Below are 15890 nucleotides of genomic sequence, written 5' to 3' on the forward strand. Positions count from 1 at the left end.
GTGCACAATTAGCCATTAATTAAAGATGTCTTCACTTTTTAACTACTTGCGAAAATTTTAACCACTAATTTTTATTCGCCCAGGCAAAAACACCCCGGTGCTAGATATGGTTAATGCGTAAATATTAAGGATATGGTTGTATTGGGAAAAAACTGAGTTTATATTAAAGATGATGTGGCATGACACGTGGTTTAGTTAAATGGTCAAAGCGCAATAATTGACTAAGAGGCACGGATGGAGACAACCACGGGAAGAAGAATTTAAATAGGCACGGGACGTCGTATAGATACGAGTCTCGTACCAATTTAAATTATTTACAGTCAACGGATTAGAAGGCATTAAAGACAAAGATCTGATGACAGAAAGGAGTCCAAATTCATTATTAAATACTTGATACGTTAAAAAATCGGTATTTAATAGGAATGATTGTGTAACGGCTTATTTAATGTCATTTATTATTCGTAATTATATCATTAAATCTGAGGCTTCATTCCTTTACCTAGAATTATCTATAAAGGGAAGAAGTATCATCATTTGTAAGGACACGGAATACTATTGAGAATTCATTGAAATACACAACTATTTACTGCTTTACCATCATTCTCAAAATTATTTTATTTTGTCTCTTGATTATCAGTAACCCGAATTTCTTTTTAGCTTTGACCAAAGACTCAGATTTTTGGTTAAACAAATTGGTTCCGTTACCGGGAATCTGATAATCTTTTCTTTTAAACTATATCTTATCTATATTGTCGTCACCATGTCAAACAACAACACCAACAACAACAGTAATAACACATTGGGAAACCATGAGAATCAAATACATCAAAATCAAGATGCCGTGGTTCCCTCTCCTCTAAATTCACCACGTCAATCTCGTGAAGGCACTCCTGTTACTGAATCCCGTGTTGATCAACAAGAGCAATCTGAACATTTTGAAGGAGTTACAACTGAAGCTTTACAAAAGCTAATTGATGCACAGGTCGGCAAAGCTCTTCAGGCACTTGTTAGTCGATTGCCTGCTGCGCCACCCACACCAACTCCTAATAATAATACATTGGAGAATCCCCGTTCTGGTCTTGATAATTCTGGAAACGGAGCAACCCCCAGTGAACCACAGGAAGGGGGACCAGGTAATTTAAATAATTCATATTTGCAAAATTTAGTACTAACCTTGCAGAAACAGCTTAAGGAACAAAATGAGCGTATTGAACAAATCCCTGGAGTTCCGCCTGTAATAAAAGGAGTAGACATGGACAAATACTCACAACAACCATGGAAGCCTAGTGCTGCTCCCCTTCCAATTCCGAAAAAGTTCAAAATGCCTGACATCCCGAAATATGATGGTACTACAGACCCACGTGACCACGTGACTGCATTTACAACAGGCGTAAAAGGCAACGACTTGAACAAACAAGAAATTGAATCAGTATTGGTCAAGAAATTTGGAGAAACACTCACCAAGGGTGCATTAACCTGGTATTCTCTTTTATCTGAAAATTCTATTAATTCTTTTGCTGAGCTTGCAGATTCTTTTATTAAAGCACATTCGGGAGCACAAAAGGTTGAGAAAAGAATGGAAGATTTACCCATGTCAGCACCACATAGGCGTCAATGGTCTAAAACACACGCCTAGCACATAGTTTGGTCCAAATCTAACCTAACCCCTTTCCTTCCTTAGACCATCTCCAACCCAACATCAATTTTGACATCAAACACCATTTTAGTGTAAGATTTAGTATTTTTTTGCTTTAACCCAACACCATTTCTTACACCATTTTGGTATATGAATAGTGTTACACCAAATTTAGTGTAACACTATTTATCAATACCATTATTATTCACCATTATTTTAATATTATCTTTTATTATATAACACTTTTAATTTAACATATTATAATTTTGTAATTAATTATAGTTTTTATGTAATATCTTTATAATATTAATTTTATATTTTAATTTTGGTGTATAATTTTTATAAATTAATTTTCGTATATTTTATTTTTATTTTATTAAGGACAAAGATGCTCATTTTGCACTTCCTAATGCATTAATAGAGAATTTATGGGAGCAACATACTAATCTTGTAAGTTGAATATTTAGGTAAAAATTCGACAATAAATTTTACCATAATGTAATATTTATTTTATTTTATCTTATCAATGAGTTTATTTTTATTTGAATTATACATTAATATGTATAATGTATAATATTTACTTATAATTTATATTAGTTAAAAATCAAAGGTATAAAATAATTTTATATTTTATGGTTATATAAGAAATAAATATGAATTATATGGGATAAATATGTAAAAAAGAAAAAGAAAGGATTTGTTTTATAAATAAAATAATATAATATTTGAAGAGAAAGAAGAATATAAAAGGAATATTCTTTTTTGGTGTAAAAAATAGCGTAATGGGTTGGAGTTACTTTGCACCATTTTGGTGTAAAAAATGGTGCAAGGGTTGGAGATGCCCTTAGAATCTTCGAGATTGATTTGAGAAACTCCATTGTTGTCATTTTCATCACCAACACCCCCTTCTCAAGTTGGAGAGGGATGAAAGTACTCCAGACTTTCCCAACAATCGGTAATGAAATATGCTAGTAGGAGGTTTTGTGAACAAATCGGCGAGCTGAGAAAGGAGCAAACAAATGAGAGAGAAATCAAACCCGTCATGAACTGCTGACAAACAAAATCCAATCAAGATCCATGTGCTTCGTTCTTTCGTGAAAGACGGAATTTTTAGCTACGTGAATTGTGGCTTGTCTGTTTGTCGCGCCCCCTTTTTCTTGCGAAATCAGGCTTGTGACATTTGGGAGGATGACTCGTTCCCTTTTGGGGAATTGGGTTTTGGACTTTAAAGAGTCGCCACCTAATGATTAAGTGCATTAGGACACTAAGAAGGGTTTGAGTTTGAAGAACTAGAGTTTGGGTAAGGGCTAGAAATTATCTCGAGGGCAAGATGTTAGGCACCCCTCAATATCCACTAGTGTGGTTCCCGGCCATGTTACAATTGTGACTTCACATAATTAAATAAACAATTAAAGGCTCAAGTAAGAAGGGGTTCACATATTATTGCAAGCAGATTGAAAGTTTGAAGAGAATAAAGAAAGCAGAAATTTTAAGAAAATAGTTCGGACAATAAAACAAGTTAAAAAGAAAGGGGGTCCTAGGTTTACAAACAATATGGATCACATAAATGCAATACCTGATAATCACTCCTCAAAAGAGAGGTTACACGTGGTATTAGCGCACAGGTCATCATATCCATATCTACCCTTCCCACCCCATTAAGGTATTAAAGCATAGAATGGTTTCGTTACTTATTGCATGCTTGTACCCGCCCCAATCCTATCAGCCTCGGAAGCATTGAGACTACTAATCCTAAACGGGAGGGAGTTGGGGCTTTTCTAGAGTTTTCAAAAGGATAAAAATCTAGGTGACAAGCAATAACAAATAGCAGTTAAAGGGGGAACAAATAGCAGTTAAGGCTCAAGTAGGCCTCCTCATTCAAAGAAGCAAATTATTTAGCATGACTTACAAGTACTGGTTATGGTCTGAAATCAAATTAAAGCGTAGGATAGGCTGATTCATCACATATTTCTAAGATGAGAAGTCTGAATTAGCCTTACCTGGATGTAGTTCTCAAAGACTGACACGGTTAATTAATCACCTAATAGTTTGCCTAAGTGAGGCCTATAGGCATGACATCTAATAGAGCTGTATTGATTTTAAGGAAAAAGTTTGCTAGTTTTATAAAAGGGTCTGCAGACTTTAAGACTGGTTTTAGATTCAAAACGGGACTGGTTCAGTTGATTCATTCCTATAGGCATGATCTCTAAGTGTCATTGATTTAAAAAAAAGATACATAAATGCAAGAACCCTATAGCCATGATATCTAGAATGGATATGTTATTATTAAGCCTAAGATTGTTTGCCTAATGGCGGGTATATGCAGAAATGCAGAAAAACTTATAGGTATGTTTTCTATATGCAGAACCTATAGGCATAATCTCTAAGATGCAGAACTTATAAGCATGTTTTCTAAAATGCAGAAATGCAGGACTTATAGGCATGTTTTCTAAATGTAGTTATGCAGAAGTTATAAAGACTTATAGGCAGGGTTTCTAAATGCATGATGAAACAATCTTATAGGCAGAATTTCTAAATGCATAATGAAACAATCTTATAGGTAGAATTTCTAAATGCAAAATATATAAACGAAAAATGTTGTGATTGCAGAAATAGAACATGAAGCATGATATCTACCCCATATGCATAACATTAGAGGCCCTCCCCCATTTTTTACTATACACCCCATAGTTATTACAAATTATTACAGATCCGAGTGAATCAAAAAGATAAGTAAAATTACATCAGAAGTTCCAGCTACATCTAAACAGCGTAATTCAGACTCGAAGTCCAACAAAATGAGATAAACCAACTTCCAGGATCAGATTTCCAAAAGGCTTTCTTATATTTGGAGTGTGTCAAAGTTTCCAAGAGTCTCAAAGGGACTCTGGGCAATGCTTACACCCCAAAACATTGCAGAATTAAGAACATAGTGCAGTGTGGAAATGTCAGCCCTCAGATGTCCAAGTTCAGAGGGAACTCAAGGTCCCAAAGCAAGGCTCATAAGAGAGGGGTAGAACTTAAGAGTGTAAGAATAAGTGTAAGTGCACTGGGGGAAAGGAATCAGGGAGAGACATGGCAGGCTGGTGGTCATGCCCAGCAATTGGAATGCAGGCACGCCCCTGACCAACCTGCTAGGCAAACATTGAGAGTTAGGATCCATTGTGGATCAGGTTATGGCCTTGGCAGTAATTAGGATACTATCAGGCCAAGACCTTAACTCAGGCATATAGAAGGGAATAGGGGTAGGGATTCATAACAGAAACAAAAGCAAGGAAGAAAAATATTTAGCACAAATTACTGAACATGAGCAGTAAAGTAAACAAAAAGTCTGAAACTGTAGAGTGAACACATAGGGGTGAGGCAAAAAATTAAATAAAAGACGTACCAGTTTCAAAGAAAAATAAGTAAGAAAACAGTAGTCTTGAGAGAGCCAAGTTGCAAACAAAGTAGTTCCAAAAGATCTCAAGCAAAGCCAAGTATTGAATTCAAACAGTATTGCAAGACAGTAAGTAATCAGAAGTCTTTTTGTTCGTGTGTATTTCAGTGTGTGTAAAGAGGAAAGACTAGGTCTTTATATAGTTTTTGAAAACAAGTAATACATAGGCAAAGGATGCACAAACATGGAAATTGCAATCAATTAGTGTCAATTAAGACAACTGGAATCCTTTAATTAAGGAGTCTAGTTCAAACAGTTAGTCAAGACAGAATAAGGAAAGAAATTAGTTCAATGGGGCTAATTAGGGCAGAGAAACCACATAGTGCATAAACAAGGTCAAATACATAGTGGGTAATTAAGGAAAGTTGGAATAATAGTGTATTTATAAAGTAAAAATAGGGCATCAGTTCGAAAATCAATCAAGAGGATCCCGGATCCAATTGTAATCACATGGAATCAAGGTAATAAAGGAAAGAATCATATAAGTATAGAAATAATTCAAACATTGGTACAGAATTACAGAAGGAATACGCGAGACCATGTATTTAAGGAAAACATCACAAGCATAGAATTTCTACACAAAAAGATCAAAATAAACAGCCAGTAGGGTAAAGGAGGTTCAATCGAAAGAAATCAGTAAGGAATCATTAGCCTTATTAAAGGGATTTCGGAATCAATCACTTGGTTGTGAAAACCTTTTGAAAGAGGAGTTTTTATCATATATAAAGCACCTAAATCAAACAAAAGAGTCGTTTACCCTAGAAAAGAGTTACTGAAAGTTTCAGAGTCATAAACAAAAGGATTCAAGTTTGATTATAGGCTCATAGTGAGTCTGCAAACCTAGGGTCCCAAAGTGGAACCCTAATGCCATTTATCAAAGAAAATCCCCAAATCTTTAAGGTTTCAAATAGAATCAGGGGTGAGAAATTAAAGTTATTGAGAGAGGCTTAGAAGCCCCTTTCAAAGGCTTGTGAGAGGCAAACATACACAAACGAATTCAGAAGAAAGAGAGGCTACGAGTTTTAAACAAAGCAGGTAAAAACATGCTTAGCAGGAACATCAACAAAATTTAGTAAGGTGAAACAAAATCAAAGACCTCAAACTTAAACACATATAACAAAGAATGAGGAACAACAAACCGAGTTAACATGTGAGCATGAGAGTGACAAAAAGAACAGAAAGGTCTTTCATAATCAGAAAAGAAACAAAAGAGAGCAAATTCGAGCATAATAAGAAATAAATATAAGAGTATAAACACACAGAAAGAGAGAACAAAGGAGTCAGAAAATATTTAAAGAAACTTTCCATAAACCCTAAAAATCGAATTTGAACGATTTTGAAAAGGAAATTTTGGAGAAAAATCTTAAGACGTCAAGTAAAGACCAGGCATGGCACAAATCTAAGAGAAAATAAGTAAGTATAGAACCTTAGACGACTTAAAAACAGCACAGAAGACCCTAGAATGAGAAGGTCTTGAGGAAAGTCGGATCCTGAGTTGAAGAGACTCATATTGCTCGAATACGCCGAAAAATGGCCAGAGAGGCCACAGATCTGAGACATATCTAAAGGGAGCAATTAAAATAGGCCTTCAAACCTCGAGTGGCTTAGGTTTAATGGTGAGAGAGAGTGAGCACAGGCCATCCATGGCCAGGAATGCCATGGATTCCGGTGGAAACATGACAAAAGTAGGTGGGAATCGATTAGGGTTTCGGGGAGGGCTAGAGAGGATCTGAGAGATGAAGAGAGTTCAAAGGCGAAGTCTTTGATACAAATGAGCTAGGGTTAGGGGGTATGGAAATTAAAAAAGGAAAGAACGAATCACGGTCATTGATCAAAATGATCAACGGCTAGGATTAAATGGGAGGCAGGGCGGGTCTGAAAATGGGTCAAGGGGTCGGGTTAAAATTGGAATTGGTTCGTTTTAAATTGGGCGGAATTGGGGTCAAATTGAGGTTAAAATTGAAAGGAAATGAGGCTGTAATTGAAATAGAAATAGGCTAAATGTTAAATAGCCAATTTTCTCTTTTATTTTATAAAAATAGTGAAAAAGACTTTAAAAACAAATTAAAAGTACTGACCCAACTAATAATACATAAATATTAATTTAAAAATATTAAAACCAATTTTACAATTATAGAAATGCTATTAATCTTAAAATAGGTTATAATTGCAATTATATACAATTTAGTCTTTTAAATATCAAATAAATTTGTAAAAATATACAAAAATTATCTTAACTATATTTTGGTATAAATATGGGAATAAAAATAAATTATTCACCAAAATTGATGATTTTGGTAATAATTATGGATTTTGTACCTCTAAAATAGATAGTAAATTGATTTAAAAACTATTCAAAAGATTGGAAAAAATACTAAAACACTTAGGTATGCTTATGTATGTATATATATGCTATTTTGAAAGTATTTTGTATAAAAATACATAGAGAAAAATTGGGTATCAACAACTGCCCGACCCGGGAAGGATGAAAGAGTTGCCGGGTAAAGATATGATGGTCAATTTTGACTGAATGAAACGATTTGAAGAATTTTGACCGAGCTCTGGTTCCTGAGCTGCCTACATATCCCTGGTCTTACAGGAATCAGGCCACATGTAGTTCAGGATCCATTGGCGGAATATACCGATGGAGATTTCGAAAAGCGGACGCAATATTCGGGTTGAGAAGGATGGTCGGAGTCTGATAAGCTGCGGGAACTGGAACGAGATCGCCCCTACTGAGACGGTCATTGCTAGCCAGTTTACCTGCAAATGAACATATATTGTGCATAAATTTAAACGTGTTGCAAGTTCCTATTGGACCATGAATGCTGTCTTTGGACGGTTGGGATAACATCCTCGGACTATGACATCCTGGGCCATGAAGCGTATGAAGGATTTGCAGGCTATGAAATGATGTTATCGGGCTATGAGAATGATGCCTCCGAACTATGATTCCTTTGAATAATGATATGCAAAAGATAAAATGGGGTCCTCAGGCCATGGCATGGCGTTCTCGGGCTATACAAATGGTGCCTCCGAACAATGACACCTTTGGACAATTTGGCGATCTTTCAGCTCATGAAATAAAGAAGGTGGCGATATTTTAGCCGATGCAAGACGTAAATAAAAGGTGGCGATATTTCAGCCGATGCAAGAGTGATAAAGTGGTGATATTTCAGCCATGCAGGATGAGGACAAAGCTTAGTCTCGGTGTAGACATGTGATTTTTTGACCCTCCCCAAGATTTTTTATATTTTAGCATGTAAATATTTAAATTTGGCCTAATAACGATATTTCAGTTAATTTTGACGCTTTTACTTTATTTTAGTACAAGAAAAATGAAAATTACAAAAAATATTTTAGTTTATGCATTTTTCATAAATTCAAAAAAATACAAAAATAGTACCTTATTTTTATCTTTGTATAATTTCGAAAACAAAAAAAGTATATAGTTTCATTAACTAGGATTAGCTTTGGCATTGTGTAGTATTTCTATTTTATTTTTAAAAAAAAATATACAAAATTAAAAACAAAGAGTCATTGTGTAGTGTAGGGGACCCTTCTAGAATCTACTTTGGGATAACAAATAAATAAAAAAAGACCCTAAGGAATTAACACAAAAAACCTAGGGACCAATGGGCAAAATACACAAAAATATACCTAGACCTAGACTCTACCTAGAAATAATACTTAAAAAAATCTGAGAAAGGGGAGATGGACTGAAATAAAAAGAAGCGCCGCAACAGTGCAAAACGGACCCCCGTCTCCATCTTCTCAAAACAACCCCCCGTTCTGTAACGCTCACAATCCCAGCCACGCTTCACCTCGCAAATGACCACCCTACAATCACTAGGTCGTCACTTCGGTTTCTCCACACCCGCCTGAACTCTTTCTTCTTCTTCTTCTTCTTCTTCTTCTTCAAAGCTTCACCAGATATTGACCCCTCTGTTTAATCTTTGTAAGTTGCTGTCATCAAAGTTTCCGGTAAGTCCCGAGTTACCCGATCGAGTAGTGACGATCGTTTCCACTGGTTTTTGGTTGAAGCTCGTTCGAGGTTTGTCGTGTCGAGGTTTCTGATCGGCTGCTTGAGATTTTGGTCCTTGGTTTGAAGGGCTTCATGTTGGTTCATTTTGGCATCGAAACAGTCGGAATCGAGTGAAATTGTCCGTAGCTCGCTTGAGGATTGATTTTTCTTTGGAGATTATTTTGCACTGTACTCGTTGGAATATTTTTAGTAACGAAGGTCCATCTTCCCCATTGCTACTTCATTAATTTTGAATGTCATCTTATTGCTTCTATGCTTTCTGAAGTTGTTTGTTGCTTTGATTCCCTTGAACTATATGAATATAGAGTCGGTTGTTTTAATTCGTTGGTAAAATGTCATGTAAATTTCGTATTACTATTTGATATCATTGATCACATGCCTAAATTTTAATTGTTTGGGATTTTATATTGTTAAGCTCTATAGTTGTTGATTAGTATTGTTTGGGATTTTTTTTTGTTATCTGTTTTCTATCTCCTTTTACTCTTATCCTGTCATTTTGGATTTACCGTTTTGTTTTTTTTCCTAAAAATAATTTCATTAGGAAGTGAGATAAATTTAATGGCATAATATTACAAAAGGCATGTGAGGGTAGTATTAGGAAAGTGTACGAAAGGTGCATGCACGGAAGAAAGAGAAATTTGACTCCCTTGAAACCGTTGCTGTCTTGCTCGTCAATTTCAAGTGAATTTAAATGAATTTGTGTTTGTCTATTTGGTCCGCGTTTTCCATAAATTTGTTTCATATGAATGGCTTTGTATTTGTGTCACGATAGTTGGATTTAGTTTTAATTTGTCAAGTTAATTCTGCTTTTAGAATGTGTTGGTCTATCTTAAATAGTGTAATTAATTTTCAGCTCTATGTATTTTGCTTTTCTTTCTTTTGTTTGTTAGTTGAAAATGCAAAAATAATGAGTAGTCGGTAGTCATGGCAAGATACATGTTTGGAGATTATAATTTGGTAATATAGGAGATTAGATTAATTTCTCAAAAAAAAAAGGAAAAACTATATTATGATAGAGAAGTTGCCTTAAGATTGCAGCTTGTTACACGAAACATGATTTTGTCATAGTATAGAATTAAGGTGCGTTGTGCCAATCAAAATGACAATTCCATGGCCATCATTTGATTAATCATGAATTGATCCTTAGATTCCGAGGCATGCCATTTAGCTAAATTCCATGGCCCTCGTAAATTACGAATGCGAAATTACTTTAGGCACTTTAGTTAATAATATTATTTTCTTAAACTCGGGTGCGCATTTATGTGACCCAAATCCAAATCTCAACGAAGTCGAAATGTGTCAATAACCACAGGTGCATTGATGTGACGTGGTTCGAGACACGTTTTCACGACATTGCAATTCTCGTTAAAAATAATAATAAAAGCGGTTCGAAGTTAAAAAGCACATAGGCTAAAACATGTTTTGAAATCAGAATATTCCAAATACAACAGTCGAGCGACCGTGCTAGAACCACGGAACCCGGGAAATGCCTAACTCCTTTTCCCGGGTTAACAGAATTCCTTATCCGAATTTCTAGTTTGTGGACTGTAATACAGAGTCAGTATTTTCCTCGGTTCGGGATTAAACTGGTGACTTGGGACACCATTAATCTCCCAAGTGGAGACTCTGAATAATTAATAATTAAATCCCGTTCCGATTGTCCTTTAAGTGGAAAAACTCTTTTATGCCCTTCCGGAGGTGTAGGTGAAAAAGGAGGTGTGACAGCTGGTTAGTTGTGCAGATTGGGCCAATTGATCCAGCAGCGTCAAATGGGCACAGGTTTATTCTGGTACCTATAGATTATTTTACCAAATGGGTGGAAGCTAAGACGTTCAAGTCTGTGGCCAAGAAAGTTGTGGTGGATTTTGTGCATTCGAACATTATTTGTCGGTTTGGGATACCGAAGGTGATTATCACAGACAATGAGAGAGGCTTGATGGTGAAAACCCTTCGGGCACTATAAGTCGAATAAGGATGGTGAATCAGATTGAATAATCAGAGCATTGAAGCCCAGTTTCACGGTTTAGGGGTATAACAGGAGTTGAACATGAGACTTGCTCATCAGAATAGACCACAGGTGCATGCCATGGTCATTAGAGTTGGTATCCACATATGATAGGTTTCTACTTTGTAGTTTTCTTGTTAGGAATCATTTCTTTCCTTTGTCCTTTACTCTGTTCCTTCTGTCTTGTTTACCTCCTCTTTCTGAGTCGGTTTGGTCAGAATAAGTGAGAAATGACTTCAAAATTTGCCACCAGCTTTTCAATTGCACAAAAATGGGATCTGGCCAGCACATCAAAATAGCATAAGTTAGAAAAGAACAACAAGCGCACTGAGTTGGTAGCAACCAACATGCTTTGGGGTCCATGAGAAATACAAAGGTTTGGCATATTTCAACTCGTGAACAGTACAACAGTTAGAGGATGTTGGGTGAACAGGTCAAAGGTATTCTCTGTGATGAGATCAACAAAGGAAATGTTTAACAAGTGACAAACGAGGTCTTCCAAGTAGAAATCAAAGTTGTCATGGCAAGTGGAGGAGCAATAGACCTCAAGGCCAATGCCAGTGGGTTAAGTCAGGAAAGAACAACATGCACATTGAGGGGACAGTAATTGACGTGCCTTGGGATTCATGTGAAATACAAAGGTTTGGTACATAGCAATTCAGGAACAATGCAACAAGATGGAGGTTGATAGGTGAACGAATCAAAGGTATTTTTGGTGAAACACAAAGACAGTTCATGAGCAATGCAACAGATAAAGGGAATTGTGTCTGAACGGAAAAGGATTATTTTCTGTGATAAAGATGACAGAGAAAGTGGGTAGTACATAAGCAAGAAAGGCCCTCGAGTGGAAATCAGTTACCATGGGAAATGAAGGAGCAATCTCCCTCAAAGTCAAGGCCACAAACCAACCACCACATTTTAAGTTGACAAGATTTTTCTTTGATTTGAAACAGGGGCAGAAAACTCGTTTGTTTCGGAGAAACCCTTCGTGGAGAAAGGCAGTCACCAAACAGGTTTGATCGTAAACCTACAGGACCCTCCTGGATAATGGGATTTAGTTTTAAATTTTCAGGACCCTCCTGAAAAATGGGACCTAGTTTAAAGTTCAGAAAACAGCATAATCTAGCATAAATGTATCCTAAAAAAATATAAGTTGGTTTAGAAGTTTGCATGTTCGAGATAGGATTTAATTACGAGTTTTCAGGATCCTCCTGAATAATGGGACTTAGTTTTAAGATTTTGATTAGATAACAACATTTAGCGTAAAGTCTGTTGTCGGGTAGTATAATTCAGACATGAAAGTTGTCACTCTTAATATAAGATTGGACTTTTGATTTTCAGGACCCTCCTGGATAATGGGATTTAATTTAAAATTTTCAGGACCCTCCTGGATAATGGGATTTAATATTTAAAGTTCGCAGGACCCTCCTATATAATGAGATTTAATTTTAGAAGTTTTGAGGACCCTCCTGGATAATGGGATATAATTTAAAATTTTCAGGACCCTCTTAGATAATAGAATTTAATTTAAAGTTTTCAGGACCCTCCCGGATAATGGGATTTAGTTAAAAGTTTTAGCATAAGTTCTGCCTTTAGAAAATATAATTTAGCTTTAAAGTTATCACTCTTAAGATGAGATTTAATTCGAAGTTTTCAGGCCCCTCCTGGAAAATGGGATTTAGCTTTTAAATTCTTAGAGCTCTGTAGGTAACATGATCTGATTAACAATCACAAATATGCCCAGATCCCAAACTGGGGCAGACAAATTTCTTTTGTTGCAATAATCAGGCGCCCACCAGGATAACAAGGGAATACATTTTAAGTTTTGGCAATCAGGCGCCCACCTGGATAACAAGGGAATACATTTCAAGTTTTGGCAATCAGGTGCCCACATGGATAATAAGGGAATACAATTCAAGTTTTTGGTAATCAGGCGCCCACCTGGATAACGAGGGAATAGAATTCAAGTTTTTGGTAATCAGGTGCCCACCTGGATAACGAGGGAATAGAATTCAAGTTTTGGTAATCAGGCACCCACCTGGATAACGAGGGACTAGAATTCAAGTTTTGGTAATCAGGTGCCCACCTGGATAACGAGGAAATATAATTCAAATTTTTGGTAATCAGGCACCCACCTGGATAATGAGGGAATACAATTCAAGTTTTGGTAATCAGGCTCCCACCTGGATAATGATGGAATACGATTCAAGTTTTGGTAATCAGCTGCCCACCTGGAGAGTAGGGAATACATTCAGTTCAAGTTCAACAGCCAGGAGCCCGCTTGGATAACAGAGGAAGGGAATACATTTCAAGTTGAAGTCAGGAGCCCACCTGGATAACAGAGGAATACATTCAGTTCAAGTTCAGCAGTCAGGAGCCCGCCTGGATAACAGAGGAATACATTCAATTTCAAGTTCAGCAGTTAGGAGCTCGCCTGGATAACAGAGGAATACATTAAATTTCAAGATTCAGAAGTCAGGAGCCCGCCTGGAGAGCAGGGAATACTTTCAAGTTAGCAGTCAGGAGCCCGCCTGGAGAACAAGGGAGTGCAATTTAAGTTTTAGATTTTAAATTCTTTGTTATGTCAAGTTGAAGTCAGGAGCCCGCCTGGAAAGCAGGGAATACATTTCAAGTTAGCAGTCAGGGAGCCCCGCCTGGAGAATAGGGTCAATTTTTACTTTAGTCAAGCTTAGTTTACAGTTTTCCTAGTCTATTCTTTAGTTTAATTTCATCATTGCATCAATAATACAGGTGGTTTACAATTTTGCTAACAACTCACAAATCTTCTTAGTGCAAACTGGGGCAGAAAAATTTCTTTGTTTTGGCTATTTTGTTGTAATCAGATGCCCACCTGGAGAACAAGGGAAAACAACTCAAGTTTCTAGGGAAAACAGTTTCGAAGGAAGACAGTTCGAGTTTCAGGGAAAATGGTTCAAAGTGCAAGGGAAAACAATGTCAAGTAACAAGAGAAGATGGTTCAAGTTCAGCAATCAGGCGCCCACCTGGAAAAAAAGGGAATTCAATTCAGAATGCAATTCAGAAGTTGATGAAGGATGTGAGCTGCTTAAGACATGGCCGAGGTCACAAGCACTACATGTCCGGTCCTGACCCAAAAGCTGTAGAAGAATGAGCTAGCACCTGCAGCTAACAAGTGTCAAGGTTCAAATCTAAAGTCTACATGAAGAACCATTCAAGACTCAAGATCAAGCTTCAGAAGACTTATAGATAGGAATCTTGTAACTCGTAGTTGACAGGTTTAGTTAGTCTTTTTCATTTGATTTTTTGATGTAATAACAAGAACCACGGACCGGAACCTCGGCGGATCGACACCTCGACCGGATCTCCACCTCGGCATACTCCGTCATCTCACTCATCTATGAACTACACGTGGCCTGATTCCTTTATAGCCAAGGATATGTAGGCAGCTCAGACACCAGGGCTCGGTCACATTCTCCTTTCTCTCAGTATTAGCCTCTCCCAAATAAGGGTCGTGTCAAAAAACCTGTCTAGTCGTTCTTTGTCTGAAAACTCTTCGCGTTTTCAGTCAAAGAGGGGCAGCTGTAGACATGTGATTTTTTGACCCTCCCCAATATTTTTCATATTTTAGCATGTAAATATTTAAATTTGGCCTAATAGCGATATTTCAGTTTATTTTGACGCTTTTACTTTATTTTAGTACAAGAAAAATAAAAATTACAAAAAATATTTTAGTTTATGCATTTTTCATAAATTCAAAAAAAATACAAAAATAGTACCTTATTTTTATCTTTGTATAATTTCGAAAACAAAAAAAAATATAGTTTCATTAACTAGGATTAGCTTTGGCATTGTGTAGTATTTCTATCTTATTTTTTTAAAAAAATATACAAAATTAAAAACAAAGAGTCATTGTGTAGTCTAGGGGACCCTTCTAGAATCTTCTTTGGGATAACAAATAAATAAAAAAAGATCCTAAGGAATTAACACAAAAAACCTAGGGACCAATGGGCAAAAGACACAAAAATATACCTAGACCTAGACTCTACCTATAAATAATACTTAAAAAAATATGAAAAAGGGGAGATGGACTGAAATAAAAAGAAGCGTCGTAACAGTGCAAAACGGACCCCCGTCCCCCGTCTCCATCTTCTCAAAACAACCCCCTGTTCTGTAACGCTCACAATCCCAGCAACGCTTCACCTCGCAAATGACCACCCTACAAACACTAGGTTGTCGCTTCGGTTTCTCCACACCCGCCTGAACTCTTTCTTCTTCTTCTTCTTCTTCATCAAAGCTTCACCAGATATTGACCCCTCTGTTTAAGCTTTGTAAGTTGTTGTCATCAAAGTTTCCGGCAAGTCCCGAGTTACCCGATCGAGTAGTGACGATCGTTTCCACTGGTTTTTGGTTGAAGCCCGTTCGAGGTTTGTCGTGTCGAGGTTTCCGATCGGCTGCTTGAGTCTTTGGTCCTTGGTTTGAAGGGCTTCATGTTGGTTCATTTTGGCATCGAAACAGTCGGAATCGAGTGAAATTGTCCGTAGCTCGCTTGAGGATTGATTTTTCTTTGGAGATTATTTTGCACTGTACTCGTTGGAAAATTTTCAGTAACGAAGGTCCATCTTCCCCATTGCTACTTCATTAATTTTGAATGCCATCTTATTGCTTCTATGCTTTCTAAAGTTATTTGTTGCTTTGATTCCCTTGAACTATATGAATATAGAGTCAGTTGTTTTAATTCGTTGGTAAAATGTCATGTAAATTGTGTATTACTATTTGATATCATTGA

Source organism: Nicotiana tabacum, chromosome 7 (genome assembly GCF_000715075.1).
Source record: "Nicotiana tabacum cultivar K326 chromosome 7, ASM71507v2, whole genome shotgun sequence".
NCBI lineage: Eukaryota > Viridiplantae > Streptophyta > Magnoliopsida > Solanales > Solanaceae > Nicotiana > Nicotiana tabacum.